The 13,541-nt window shown below is 36.2% G+C and overlaps 1 protein-coding gene and 1 pseudogene across 4 annotated transcripts in view; one reads left to right on the top strand and one right to left on the bottom strand.

Moving 5' to 3' along the window:
* Positions 1 to 13,541, top strand: part of VTI1A (vesicle transport through interaction with t-SNAREs 1A) — a 401,209-nt gene that overhangs the window by 132,542 nt on the left and 255,126 nt on the right. The gene's annotated exons all lie outside the window — the stretch shown is intronic.
* LOC110209516 (AP-1 complex subunit sigma-1A pseudogene) lies at positions 4,801 to 5,267 on the bottom strand (annotated as a pseudogene).

Below are 13,541 nucleotides of genomic sequence, written 5' to 3'. Positions count from 1 at the left end.
CCCTTCTGTTCCCACCCCACCCCTATCCCCTTCTCCTTCTATTTTCCTGTAAGGTAAAATAGATTTCTATACTCCTTTGCCTGTGTATCTTACTTCCCAGTTGCATGCAGAAACAGTTTCTAACATTTGTTTCTAAAACTTTGAGTTCAAAAGTCTCTTCCCTCCTCCCTCCACCCACCCTCATTGAGAAGGCAAGCAATTTGACATAGGCCATACACGTGTAGTCATGAGAAACACTTCCATAATAGTCATGTTGTAAATGAATAACTTTATTTCCCTCCATCCTATCCCAGGCTCTATTTATTCTATTCTCTTCTTTGTCCCTATCCCTTCTCAAAAGTATTTGTTTCTAATAACCCCCTCCCCCAATCTGCCCTGCCTTCTATCACCTCTGCCTCTCTTATCCCCTTCCCCTCTACTTTCCTATAGGGTAAGATAGATTTCCATACCCAATTGGGTATGGGTGTGCATGTTATTCCCTCCTTAAGCCAAATCTGATGAGAGTACAGTTTACTCATTCCTTCTCACCTCCCCCTCTTCCCTTCCACTATAAAAGCTTTTTCTTGCCTCTTTTATGTGAGACAATTTACCCCATTCTACCTCTCCCTTTCTCCTTCTTCTAGTACATTCCTTTCTCATCCCTTAATCTTCTTTTTTAGATATCGTCCCTTCATATTCAACTCATCCTGTGCCCTCTGTCAATATATATTCCCTCCAACTACCCTAATAATGAGAAAGGTCTCATGAGGTAGAAATATCATCTTTCTATGTAGGAATGTAAATAGTTCAATTTTAATAAGTCCCTTATGATTTCTCTTTCCTGTCTACCTTTTCATGCTTCTCTTGAGTCTTGTATTTGAAAATCAGTTATTTTTATTTAGCTCTAGCTTCTCAAGAATGCATTCAGTTCCTCTCCATCATTGAATATCAATTTTTTCCCCTCATTGATTACACTCAATTTTGCTGGGTAGGTGATTCTTGGTTTTAATCCTAGCTCCTTTGACCTCTGGAATATCATATTCCAAGCACTCCAATCCCTTAACATATATTCCAAGCCCTCTGATCCCTTAATGTAGAAGCTGCTAACTCTTCCGTTATCCTGATTGTGTCTCCACAATACTTGAATTCTTTCTTTCTGGCTGCTTGCAATATTTTCTCCTTGAACTGAGAAATCTGGAATTTGGCTATAATATTCCTGGGAGTTTTCCTTTTGGGATCTCTTTCAAGAGGTGATCGAGGATTCTTTGAACTTCTATTTTACCCTTTGGTTCAAGAATATCAGGGCAAATTTCCTTGATAATTTCTTGAAAAATGATGTCTAGGCTTTTTTTGATCATGGCTTTCAGGTAGTCCAATAACTTTAAAATTATCTCTTCTGGATCCATTTTCCAGGTCAGTTGTTTTTCCAGTGAGATATTTCATATTGTCTTCTATCTTTTCATTCTTTTGGTTTTGTTTTATAATTTCCTGATTTCTCATAGAGTCATTAGTTTCCATTTGCTCCATTTTAATTGTTAAGGAATTATTTTCCTCAGTGAACTTTTGGACCTTCTTTCTATTTGGCCAATTCTGCTTTTTAAGACATTCTTCTCCTCAAGTTGTTCTTTATTTCTTTAAGATGCATTTTGTAATTGAATCTATAGAAGTCTTTTGTGTGCTTTGGAAGATCATCCCCAGATATTTTATGTATTTTGTAGTTATTGGTAATAGGATTTCTCTTTCTATCATTACTGAAACTTTGCTGAAGTTATTGTTTCAATATCTTTGCTCATTCTCTAGGATTTTCCAATTACATCATTATATCATCAACAAATAAAGATAGTTTTATCTCTATATATCTTTATACTTTTAAATTCTTTCTCTTTTCTTATTGCTATTGCTAGCATTTCCAGAATCATATCAAATAATAATATTGGTGTGTAATTATGTAATATGTTCTGATTATTCTTTTCATTTCTTCTGGTTTTGTTGTGGTTTTACCTTGCTCATTTACTATTTTATTTATTTTCTGCTCTTTTAAAAATATCAGATTAGCTAAGTATTAATCAATTTTATTTGTCTTTTCTAAGAACCAGCTTTTAGTTTTAATTATCATTTCTGTGGAGTTTTTTGTTTCCAATTTATCTATTCCTCTTCTAATTTTTAATATTTCTTCTGTTGTTTTTATTTTTGGTTTCTTTATTTTAGCTTTCTAAATTTTCCCCCTGAGGCAAAGGGGGTTAAGTGACTTGCCCAGGGTCATACAGCTAGTTAGCATCATGTGTCTGAGTCCGGATTTGAACTCAGGTCCTCCTGACTGCAGGGCTGGTGGGGCTCTATCCACTGAGCCATCTAGCTGCCCCTAAGCTTTCTAATTTTTTAAGTGTATATTCAGTCAAATAATCCTCTTACTATTTTGTAAATATATGTGTATAGGGATATGATTTTCCCCCTGAAGTCTGATTTAGTTACATCATAGATATTTTGGTATATTATTGCATCATTATCATTATCTTTTATATAATTTTTGTTTATATGATTTCTTCTTTGACACACTCATTATTTAGGATTACATTGTTAAATTTCCATTTGGGTTTCTATTTTTTGTTTGGAATCCCTAAATCTACGACTATTTGTGTGTGTGGATGTTATGGTTTGTAAACAACATATTAACTATTTCTTCCTTTTTACTTTTGTTTGCAATATCTCTGTACTGTAGTAAATGGTCAGTATTTGTATAAGTTTCAGATAGTGCTGAGAAATATGTATAGTCTTTTGCTGTCACATTTAGAAGATACCATAAGTCTTTTAACTAGTTTCTTCAGCAATTTGTTCATTTCCGTATTTTTGCCTTTTGCTGTCTGTTAGACTTATCCAAAACTGAGAGAGGCTATTGAAGTCTCCGATCACTTTTGTATTATTGTTTATATCTTGTGATAGCTCAGATATTATTTCCTTTATGAATTTGGATGCTAAGGCACTTGTAGTATATAAATTTGATACTGATATTGACTTGATATCTGTGCTTCCCTTTAGGATAATGTAGTTTCCTTGTTTGTTCTTATTTTTTGATCAATTTTCTTTTGGTTTTGCTTTGTCAAATAGCATGATTGCAACTCCTGCTTTTTTTTATGTTTACTTGATTTTTTCCTGTCTTTTCAATTTATTTTGCATGTCTTTGTTTTTTGCATGTGTTTTTGTAAGCAACAAATTGTAGGATTTTGTTTTTTTATCCTGTCACTGTTTTTCATTTTATTGGGTTGTTTAATCCATTCACAATTAGAGTTATGAGAGTTAGGTTTATATTTTCTTCCATCTGTCTCTAATATTGGGTTTTCTTTAAGTTATTTTTTTTCTCTTCTATTGTAAATGCAGTACTATGTTCCTTCAGTTATTTCACTTTAATATTTTTTAAGGTGACTATAGTCTTACTGGCTATCTTCCACTCACTACTGCTCTCTTCTTCTTGTCATCGCTTTCCCTTTTGGATTTTGTTTATAAGTTCCTTTTACTTTCCAGGTTTTATCTGGTTATATAATTCTCCCTACCCCCACCCTTTTCCCTCTCAGGCAAGTAGATTCCTCCTTCTTCTCTTCCTCTTCAAGTAGTTCTATTGTTAGATTTAAAAATTTCTATTTTTGTACCCCTTTCTGCAAATGATTTCTCTCATTCTCTTCATTATCCATCCTCTCTGTCTACTTTAAATCCTCATATTTTTGTTCATGATGCTTATTATTATCTAGCCTCTCTATTCTCTGTATTCTTCATGAAATCAAATCTTCCAAGGTATCCATTCTAGGCCCTTCCCTCTAGGCAGATTCTGCTACTGGTTTGTAGATCTTGCCCTCCACCCCCACCCCAGATTCCCCTTTTCCGTTAATCCTCATTCCAAGAACAATGCCATTTTTTGTAGATGTCAGAGAGGATACTTCCCCATGATAGTCCCTTCTACCTCTACCATTTCCATGATTATGAAGCCCACCACTTATCTATACTCTTCTCTGGTTACCTTTTCTTCCCCATTTGCCTCAAAATCTCCTCCCTGGGTCCATGCCCCTTCAACTCTTCCACATACAACTTGCCCCTAGGAGTTCCTGCTCCCCTTATCCAAAGGTAGGATGAATGAACTCTTCAAGAACTAAACCCCTCCAGACCACACCGAATATAAGGTACCCATCTTCCTTCACAGATACTGTCCTACCACCAAAGCAAGGCCTTTTTTTCTCTCACTTTTCAGTCCTTTCCTACTCTTCACCCACTCCTCTGTAAGTCTCTTACTGAAACCACCTTCCCTTGAAGGTTACCTAAGTGACTTGCCCAGGGTCACACAACTTGTCAAGTGTCTGGTCGGAGGCCAGATTTTATATATTTATTCATATATATAAATGTATATGTATATATGTATATATGTATGTGTATGTATATAAAATGTATGTGAGAATGGAGTAAGGTTCGGGGCAAGAGGGAGGGAGGGGGAGAGAGAGAGAGAGAGAGAGAGAGAGAGAGAGAGAGAGAGAGAGAGAGAGAGAGAGAGAGAGAGAGAGAGAGAGAGAGAGAGAGAGAGAGAGAGAGAAATCCACCATTATGCCTCTCTTCTTGGTCATAGTTTTTCTCTACCCATCCAATTTCTCAAACATCCTCTGGAAAAAGTGAAGGAAAAGGAATTGATGGGAGTCGGAGAAAGAAAGAGTGTTTGAAGGATTCCAGCCCACAGCTTTCTCCAAGGAGAAAATTGAGAGAGTAGGGGAAAGGTATTCCTTAGGGAAAAGGGATCTGAATAAGTGTATGTTTTGAAGAAGCATCTTGCATTGGGGTGGGAACCTATGCCAAACCCATCTCCTCCAGGACACTTCATTTTTATCCTATAGTAGATTTGCTTGTTCTGTGGCCTTTAGCACACTTTTCTGAGAGCTATGCTAGACATCACCATCCATCAGAAATTCATACAAGATGAAGTAGGCCTTCTCAAATTTGAAGATTATGTTGAGTTCACATATACTGTGAAAATATTTGTCCAGCATCTCCATATATCATTGGATCAGTTCTAGAATGATGAGCTCATTATCTTGGCCCTCAATGGCACAGTAGAAGTAGAGACTGGCGTATCTTTTACAGACAACTTTGAGGTCTCTCCACTCCAGGAAGCTGCCCATCTTGGGCTTTCTGGTCAGGATGACCTCCTTAAGCTCTTGAACCATCTTTTTCCTCTCCTAGTCTGACATAGCCAGGTATCATTTCTGCAGCTGCAGCTTCCCCTGCAGGCTGAACAGCACCATGAACCACAGCATCCTGCAACCTCTGGCACACCTCCGGAAGATGTATATTCTTTAGGTTGTCTTTATGTATCCTGTCTTTGAGATCAGTATGTTTTGTTTGCATAGTGAACATATATATTTTTTAATGTTGTTGGGTTTTTCCTCCCCTTCTTCCACATTGTTCTTTACTTCTGTATATGTGCATTCTCAATATATTGTTCTCTCCTTTATTTCTTTGGTGAGACTTGCCATTATAGATTCCATTTTTTTTTCCTAGTTTGCCCATTATTTTTGCTTTGCACTCCATAGATTCTCCTCTAATAATTCTCATTTCTCTTTTGAATCACTCAGGAACAGCATGTTGTAGTTCATCGTTCTCCTCCCATTCCACAGACTCCTCTGTCTCATGTAGTGTTGGTTTATTTTCCTTTGTTTTGCAATATTTATTTGTAGATGTCTGAACTTGTAAATTAGATCTGTAGGCCATATTTCCTTTTGTTGTTAGTGTTTTCCCTGTTAATTTATCTGCTTGTGTTTGAGGTCTTTGAGTTTTCTTCTTCCTGAGATCTTTGGTCATTTAATTTTTTATCCCTCCCTTTATTTTCTATTATTGGTCACTTCTTTAGGGACTAGACCTCTAAGCCACTGGGCAGTTTACAATTCACCAGCCTAGGTCTTTGCCCCAAGTGACTTTGGGGTGGATAGAACTGGCCCTTAGCTGTACTTTCCTTCATGCTTTGTGGAGTGCTTCTCAGACTCATTCCAATCCCTCTCCCTTCTCCCCTCTTCTTCCTTGTATCCTGTTTAGCTCTCTCTGACCCTCCATTCTTTGGGCCAGCACCAGCAATTCAGAACTTTTCAGCACTGGTGCTATGGAGTGCTGGCTGCATGTCATGTCCTCCAACATGCTTTTGCTACTAAAAGGCTCCTGGCTGTTGTGTAGCAAACTTCCACAGTTTGGAGCAAGATCTCCACAACACTTGAAAGAGAAAGGGGAGGATAGGAGTATGGGGTTGGGTTTTGTTAAAAGCTTGTGTGTTTGGATAGAGCATAGGCCCTGGAGTCAGGAGGAAGACCTGAGTTCAAATTCAGCCTCAGACACATAACACTCACTAGCTGTGTGACCCTGAGCAAGTCACTTAATCCCAATTGCCTTGCCCCCCCCAAAAAAAAGCTTGTGTGTTGAATCTTTGGGTCTTCTAGTACTACTTACTACTATGTAGGATGTGGGGAAAGGGGCTCTGAGTGAGCTCAGGGTCAGTGATCTCTTGGTTTTTTTTTTAACTTTCTTTTGGATTCTGGGTATGCTAGCCCATGAAGATAGATGAAGTTGCTTTATTTTTGGTGCATAATTTCTGTTGGGGGAGGTTTCAGAGGTGGAGGGATCAGAGAAAATAAATGTTCCTCCATCTTTTTACTTACATGACCTGGAAAAACTATAGTAGTGTTATGAATATTAGTAAGTTCAATACTGGTAAGGTATTCTGATGAGCTATAATTAAATATTGACTGTTTGTGAAGCTTATGGATAATGAACTGGACTTGGAATCAGAGAGAACACTTTAAATACTACTCAGTTGCTGGGCAAATCACATGATCTTCCTTAGCTTCAATTTGGATCTCTGTAAAATGGGTACACCTACCTGACAGTATTATATTCATAAGGATGGACCATTTTCCAAGCAATAAGGAAGAAGTAAATTGGAGGAGGGCCCCTCTATATTAAAAATTGTATCCTAGGTTCATTTTAGAAAAGAATCAAAATCAGCTTCCATCTATCTCCTTGGACTTCAAGTATCTTTATTCAGCACAAGCAACAGTTTTCTGTTGGGTGTGGCAGCTCTTTCGGCCAGCCTTTAGCTATGGTTTTAATCCCTTTTTTAATCCCTTTCTACACATTTAGATCATGCTTGTGGGATTTCCAACAAATTGAACTTCATAGGAGACAAGAAATGTCACATCTGCTTCTGACCTTTCACCTTATGCATGTTTACACACAGACACACAGACACACACACACCCCCCTCAAAATTAGCATGTTGAAATTTTTTCTTGGAGGGAGAAGTCATGGGAGATTTATAATGTGAGACTTCGTTTAACTTAGCCTTTTGAAAATAGAACTGTGAAAATTAGTCATACCTTGATTACTAAAGCTCCTCATAGGCCTTAGCAACATAGTATTATCCCCATTTTGTCACACAAATAGTTTTAATTGTAAGGCATGCATGTACTTTTAGGGACTCTATAAATTTCTATTCATTGTAGAAAATATAATGCAATTGGGAATGAGCCCGGATTTAATAAAGGGCCACACAGAAGGAAATGTGTACTACAAAATGTTGATTCCCATCTCTGCATTAGTATAAATAGTGTTTCAAACAGCACTAGGCATGTTGTACCATTGCCCTGAATCACTTAGTCAAGGCTTTGGCCATTGGCCCAATTAAGTGGGTGCGCCACTTAAAAGTGTGCCAAGTCAGTGGATGCACTTGTAGTGATATTAAAAACATGATTTTCTTCTTTGTGTGTCAAACATCCATTACAACTTATTACTTTCCGTGTCTTCAGAGCTTTGACACCTGAGCATACTTAACTCCAAAGGAGTGGCATTGTAAAGAAAAAACTTACTGTAGAATAGAACAGTAAAGTATGTAGTGATAATATCATATGTAATGATTAGATAAGAGTGGATGTTCTGTTTTACATGGTTTCTTTTTCTGTCTCCAAGAAAATACTTTTCAATTTGCTTATTAGCTTTGGGTAGGGGAAAAAGTTTGATTTCAGGGATAAAGTTGGAAGAAACAGAAAGTAGAGCTTGTTTAGTTATGTTTTTCAATCTATCATTGGGCATTATCTATGAGAGGGATTAATTCAATGAAGTATGGCATATAAACAGTGAGCATACAATAGTAGTGTTGTATTTAAGCAGAAAAATGGTATTAGGTTGGGTTTTTTTAGAGAAACAGAAATAGGATCAAAGATTGATATACCTTTGCTTGAGGGCGAAAGTTACTTCTGATAAAACCACCTGAGCCTTCTTAAAGGTTAAAGGCAGGCTTATGACTGTAAACCTGTGTGCTAATCAGAATGTATTGGGAGTCAAGTTCTCTGTTTGTATACAGTATATAAACAGTAATAGGGATAAATGCTGCCTTCACAAACCACAGTAATTACTTCTACTGCTGAAGAAACCCAGAACATGAACAAAAATATCATAGGGAAGCTATTTCTAACACTACTGCTGCTCTTTATGGCTAAGTGGTGGCCATCTTTTCCCTCCTAAATTATGTGTTCTTGTTTCAAGCATTTAGATGATGCAAAACAGATTTTTTTGTGGCAGCATTATTGCTTATGGCCAAAAAAGCATTCAAAGAAGCTGAGTACTTCTTCCAAAATGCCATTTATTCTGCACTTTTAAAGTTGTTTTTCTTCAAAAGTTATCCCAATATTTAATAAAGAAAATGCCAACTTCTGTTATATGATTTGTTGTCCAATATATCATATTTATCACTGTGTGGATGGAAAAAGAAGTTTTGAAATAATTAAATGAGAGTTTTCCCTCTTAATGAGGAATGACCAATGTTGATATGATAAATATGAACTTTCATCTTGTCTTTGTCTGTTACACTATTAAGTCCCATTATTTCCAAAGAAGGCCTAGCCCATTAATATTAGTAAGTTATGTGATTTTTTTATTATTTCAACATTAAAATTCTTAAAATGATTATTTTATTGTTAAATATGTAAAATCAGAATGACTGCATAGCATCAGCCTGCCTTTCCTTGTCCTGTCTCATCTCCCCATCCTTCTTTCCTATACCCACCATTCCCCCCTCTCTTCCTCCTTCCTCCTCCTTACAAACAACTGTGGTTAACAAAGTAGGAAGTCAGGACAATTATTCTTATAGCCATAGTAAAAAGGACCAAAGTAAACAAATTCACAATTTCTCATTTTCAACATCTCCGTTTTACATATCCTATTATTATGGCACTTAGTCTTTGGGTAACCACTGTTGATTTAGTTGCCTAAAAATGGCTAGTGGTTTTTAACAGTAACATTTTTCTCCTTTGGGCCTTAAGACATAAGCTTTAAAATTCCTTATTCATAGACTTAGCTTGTTTTATTGCCATCTATTGGTATATACGTTTACATTTACATTAGTTGGTGTCTGTCCTCCCCTATCTTCAAAAGTCATCCCAGTGTTTAATCAAGAAAACACAAACTTCTGTCAGTGCCAAATTCTGTCAACATTTTCTTGATGAAGGACAGATTTAGAATATGAGTTCATTTTCATCTATTTTAGTTGTTTCTGAAATTATATATAGAATGCATGTATTCCTCCATTCAATTTTAAATAAAATGTATATCATTACTATATAGGCTAATTCTTGATATTGCAGGAATTTTTTCAGTTAAATCATGAGGTCACAGAATTGAAGTTGAAAAAGACTTCAGAATCCATCTTGTCTCACCTGTACCTGAATGAGAATTGCATCATGGTCTAGTACAGTGAATCTGGATCTGAATTCAGAGAATCTGGACTCAAATTGCAGCTCTGCCTCCTTACTAACTGTGTGACCTGGGTTGGGTAACATCATCTTTCTGTGTCTCAGCTTCCTCATATGTAAAATGAGTGGGTTGGACTAGATGACCCCTATAACCCCTTTCTGGTCTACATATATGACCTTTTAATCTCTGACAAGTGGCCTTGTAGCCTTTTGCTTGATCCAATGAAAGGAAACTCACTATCTTCCAGGGTGGTCCATTTCATTTTTAATAATACTAATTCATAGGTTTTCCTTATTTTGAACCAAACTCTTTCTTACTTTCACTGGTTCCTCCTAATTCTAGCCTCAGTGGCCATACAGAAGAAATTGAATTGTTCTTCTTCATAAAACCCCTTCATAATAACCCTTCAGATGCTTTAGGACAACAATCATGTCCCTTCTAAGTCTTCTCTTCTTCTGGTTAAACATCCCCAGTTCCTTTAACTAATCCTTATATGCTCATGAGGCTATTCACCATTGTAAAAAATGATCTTCTGGATGCTTTCCAATTTAGTAATTTGCTTCCCAAAATCTAATATACAGATGAATATAGCATTCCAAATGGTGACTTGGGCATTGTGTATCAAATGAACTATTGTCTTTCACTTTCTCTATACCCTAAGATAATGTTAGCTTTTTTTTTTTTTTGCCTATGATAGTACACAGTTGACTCCTAATAAGTTTTCAACACATTAAAACCATTTAATAGTTTTCAGATGAATGGCTATCTAGCCAACTCTAACACATTTTGTTCTTGTGGAATTGATTTTTTGAATCCCAGTATAAGACTTTGTATTTGTCCTATTCAGTTTCATTTTATTACATCATAGATTTTATAGCTAAAAGGAACCATTCTGGCCAAGTATTCTAGCTTGTTAAAATCTTTTCAGATCCTGACTTTGTCATCCAGTATGTCAAGTGTTCCTCTTAGGACAGGGCCAAACATAGATCCTGGGAGAACTCTACTAGACATCTTCTAAGCTGACATTGAATGATAATGACTTCTCTTTGGATCTTGCCAGGTAACCAAGTCCAAATCTATGAAACTGTACTATCATCTGCCCTCCATCTCTCTAATTTGTCTATAGGAATAACATTAGAGACTTTATTAACCACTTTCCTAAAATATAAATAAACTATATCATTCTCCTGATCTACTAGTCTCATAATCAATCAGAAAAGGAATTTAGGTTACTCTGGTATGACCTGTTCCTGATAAAAGTGTGCAAGCCTCTTGTCAACATTATCTTTTCTAAATACCAGTAGTCATCTTTTACAATGATATATCATAGAATATTGCCAGAAGTTGAGGTCAAGCTCACATTTCTCTCTATCCTCCAATAGTTTATAATCTTGTGAGAAGCAAGTTATGAAAGTTTAGATGACAAAAATTAAAAGATATTCTAAAGAATGAGCATATGAAAAGAAAGAAGAATGTGGCCGGAGAAGATAGTATATTGAATGCCAGCATGTATTTCCCTTCTAAAATCTGGCGAGTCAGAGTCTCTCTGAAAGTTGTAAAAAAAAAAATCAAGACAAGGAAAACCAATAATGTCTGGCTATTGCTATTGGCCACATAGCGTAGATATTATCATAGACAGAATAAAAGATCAAACAATCTCAGTGATTGTGAAGAACTGAAAAAGTGAGGACTTGTAAAGGATTGTGTAAATTTAGATGTCAAAATGCCCAGTCTGAAAAAGTTAGACTTATTGCTGATATTAAAACTTCTGAGGCATTAATATGTAAGTAGTATATTGTGTGTTTTGGACAGCTAGGTGGCACAGTGAATAGAGAACCACGGCTGGAGTCAGGAGGACCTGAGTTCAAATCCAGACTCAGACACTAGCTATGTGACTCTGGGTAAGTTACTTAATCCTGTTTGCCTCAGTTTCCTCATCTGTAAAATGACCTGGAAAAGGAAATGGCAAACCAAGCTCAAATAGGGTCAGGAAGAGTCAGACAGGACTAATCAACACAAAACAAGTATATTTTGTAATTGTTGGTAAACATGGTTCTCCCTTCCATTTAACAATAACAAATGGTAGTGTTATATAAATAATGGGAACAGCACTGGATTTAAGTCCTAGCTGTGTCACTTTCTAAGCATAGGTAGGCCCCTTAATTTCCCTAAGCCTCCACATTTTAATCTGTAGAGTGGGAATGATACAGTTGTACCTCACAAGGTTCTTCTGAGGATAAAATGAAATCATAGACATGATGTTTTATAACCACAAAGTATGATAACTAGGCAAATGTGTGTTAACTAACTAGAATGATACATTACCAAAAAGTTTTTTTTTCTTTACCTTTTATATCCCTTTTAGACCTCCCTTATTTACCTCCCACATTTCCTGGGCTATACTAAGTGCTTCTGATGCTATCTTACTGTCTTAATGCCTTGTTTTAATTAGGAAGTTATTTGCCCTTACATTGTGTTTTGTTGATTTTAGAAAAACAGAGTTTAAAAGCCAGTTGGTCTCTGATGGAATGAAATTAAAAACCACTATTCTGATGTCATGAAAGAAAAATGAGCTGGATTTGACCTGAAAAGTGCATTAAAAAACTTTATAGGGCTTTTAAAGTGGCTTTTGCAGTGTATGCTAACCTGAAGTAAGTTGGAATTGGGTGTTAAACTTCTCCACATTTAATTTAGCATCATAAAAAAAAAGTCTAAAAGCAACAAAAATATGCCTCTGGAGAGGTGATTGGCTTTTAATAAAAGTAACATTATTCCCACTCCCCTTAAACAGTTGTAATTTGTGCATTTTTACTATCAACTCTTCACTTTCTTTCAAATTATCTAACATAGTTAATTTATGCATTAAGAGATATTAAAACTACTAAATATAGAAAAATCACTTGAGAATATTATACATTTAGGAATTGCTACACGTTGACTCAATAGAGTAGAATATTATATAGTAACACATTTTTTTGGGCTACTATGCCAAATGCATGCTAAATCCCCACTTAGAAATGAAGAGAGTGAAGGAGGAAAAGTTATGTTATAAATAGAAGAGGTTTATGGATAGTCCTATTTTCTGTCTAATAATTTCTCAAGATAGCGAATAGGGTGTAGTGATCCATGAAAGATAAGATCCCATTTGTGCTTGTATTAGCTTTGCAAGTCTGTATTTCTCACATTGGCTGCCTTTATGTAGGCCCACCCCACCTGTTAATATATGTTCAACACCTTCCATCAAGCAGCCCTATTAACTTCCATACACATCAGCACTAGGACCCTTTAATCACCTTGCTGCCCCTTCTCTCAGCACTTTCCTACCTCCCATAACACCTTCTACCTACTTACAGAACAGTTTCTGGCAACGATTAAGGAATTTAGTCCAGCCCAAAGCGGTTATAAGCCTTCTGTGAGCATTTTTCCTTCAAATTTCAGCCCTTTTCCTCCTTATTGTTGCCTTTTCTATATTTAGAATATTGCAGTTTAGTGTTAGACCTGTGTCCTACATAAAAAGAAAATCACATTCTAAATATCTGATTTTTTTTTCTTTTAAGAAACTAAATGAAGCTAGTAGTCTTTGTTAAAAAAAAAAAACCAAAAACCAAAAACTTGGGGTAGCTAGGTGGCACAGTGGATGGAGCACCAGCCCTGGATTCAGGAGGACCTGAGTTCAAATCCGGACTCAGACACATAACACTTACTATCTGTGTGACCCTGGGCAAGTCACCTAACCCCATTGTCTAATCAAAAAAACCAAAAAACCAAAAAACCAAAAACCTTAGCAATCTCATTTG

Source organism: Phascolarctos cinereus, unplaced genomic scaffold (assembly GCF_003287225.1).
Source record: "Phascolarctos cinereus isolate Bilbo 61053 unplaced genomic scaffold, phaCin_HiC Scaffold_3;HRSCAF=262, whole genome shotgun sequence".
In the NCBI taxonomy this organism is placed as follows: domain Eukaryota; kingdom Metazoa; phylum Chordata; class Mammalia; order Diprotodontia; family Phascolarctidae; genus Phascolarctos; species Phascolarctos cinereus.
The sequence above is the reverse complement of the archived record's forward strand: the minus strand, read 5'-3'. Positions and strand labels throughout refer to the sequence as shown.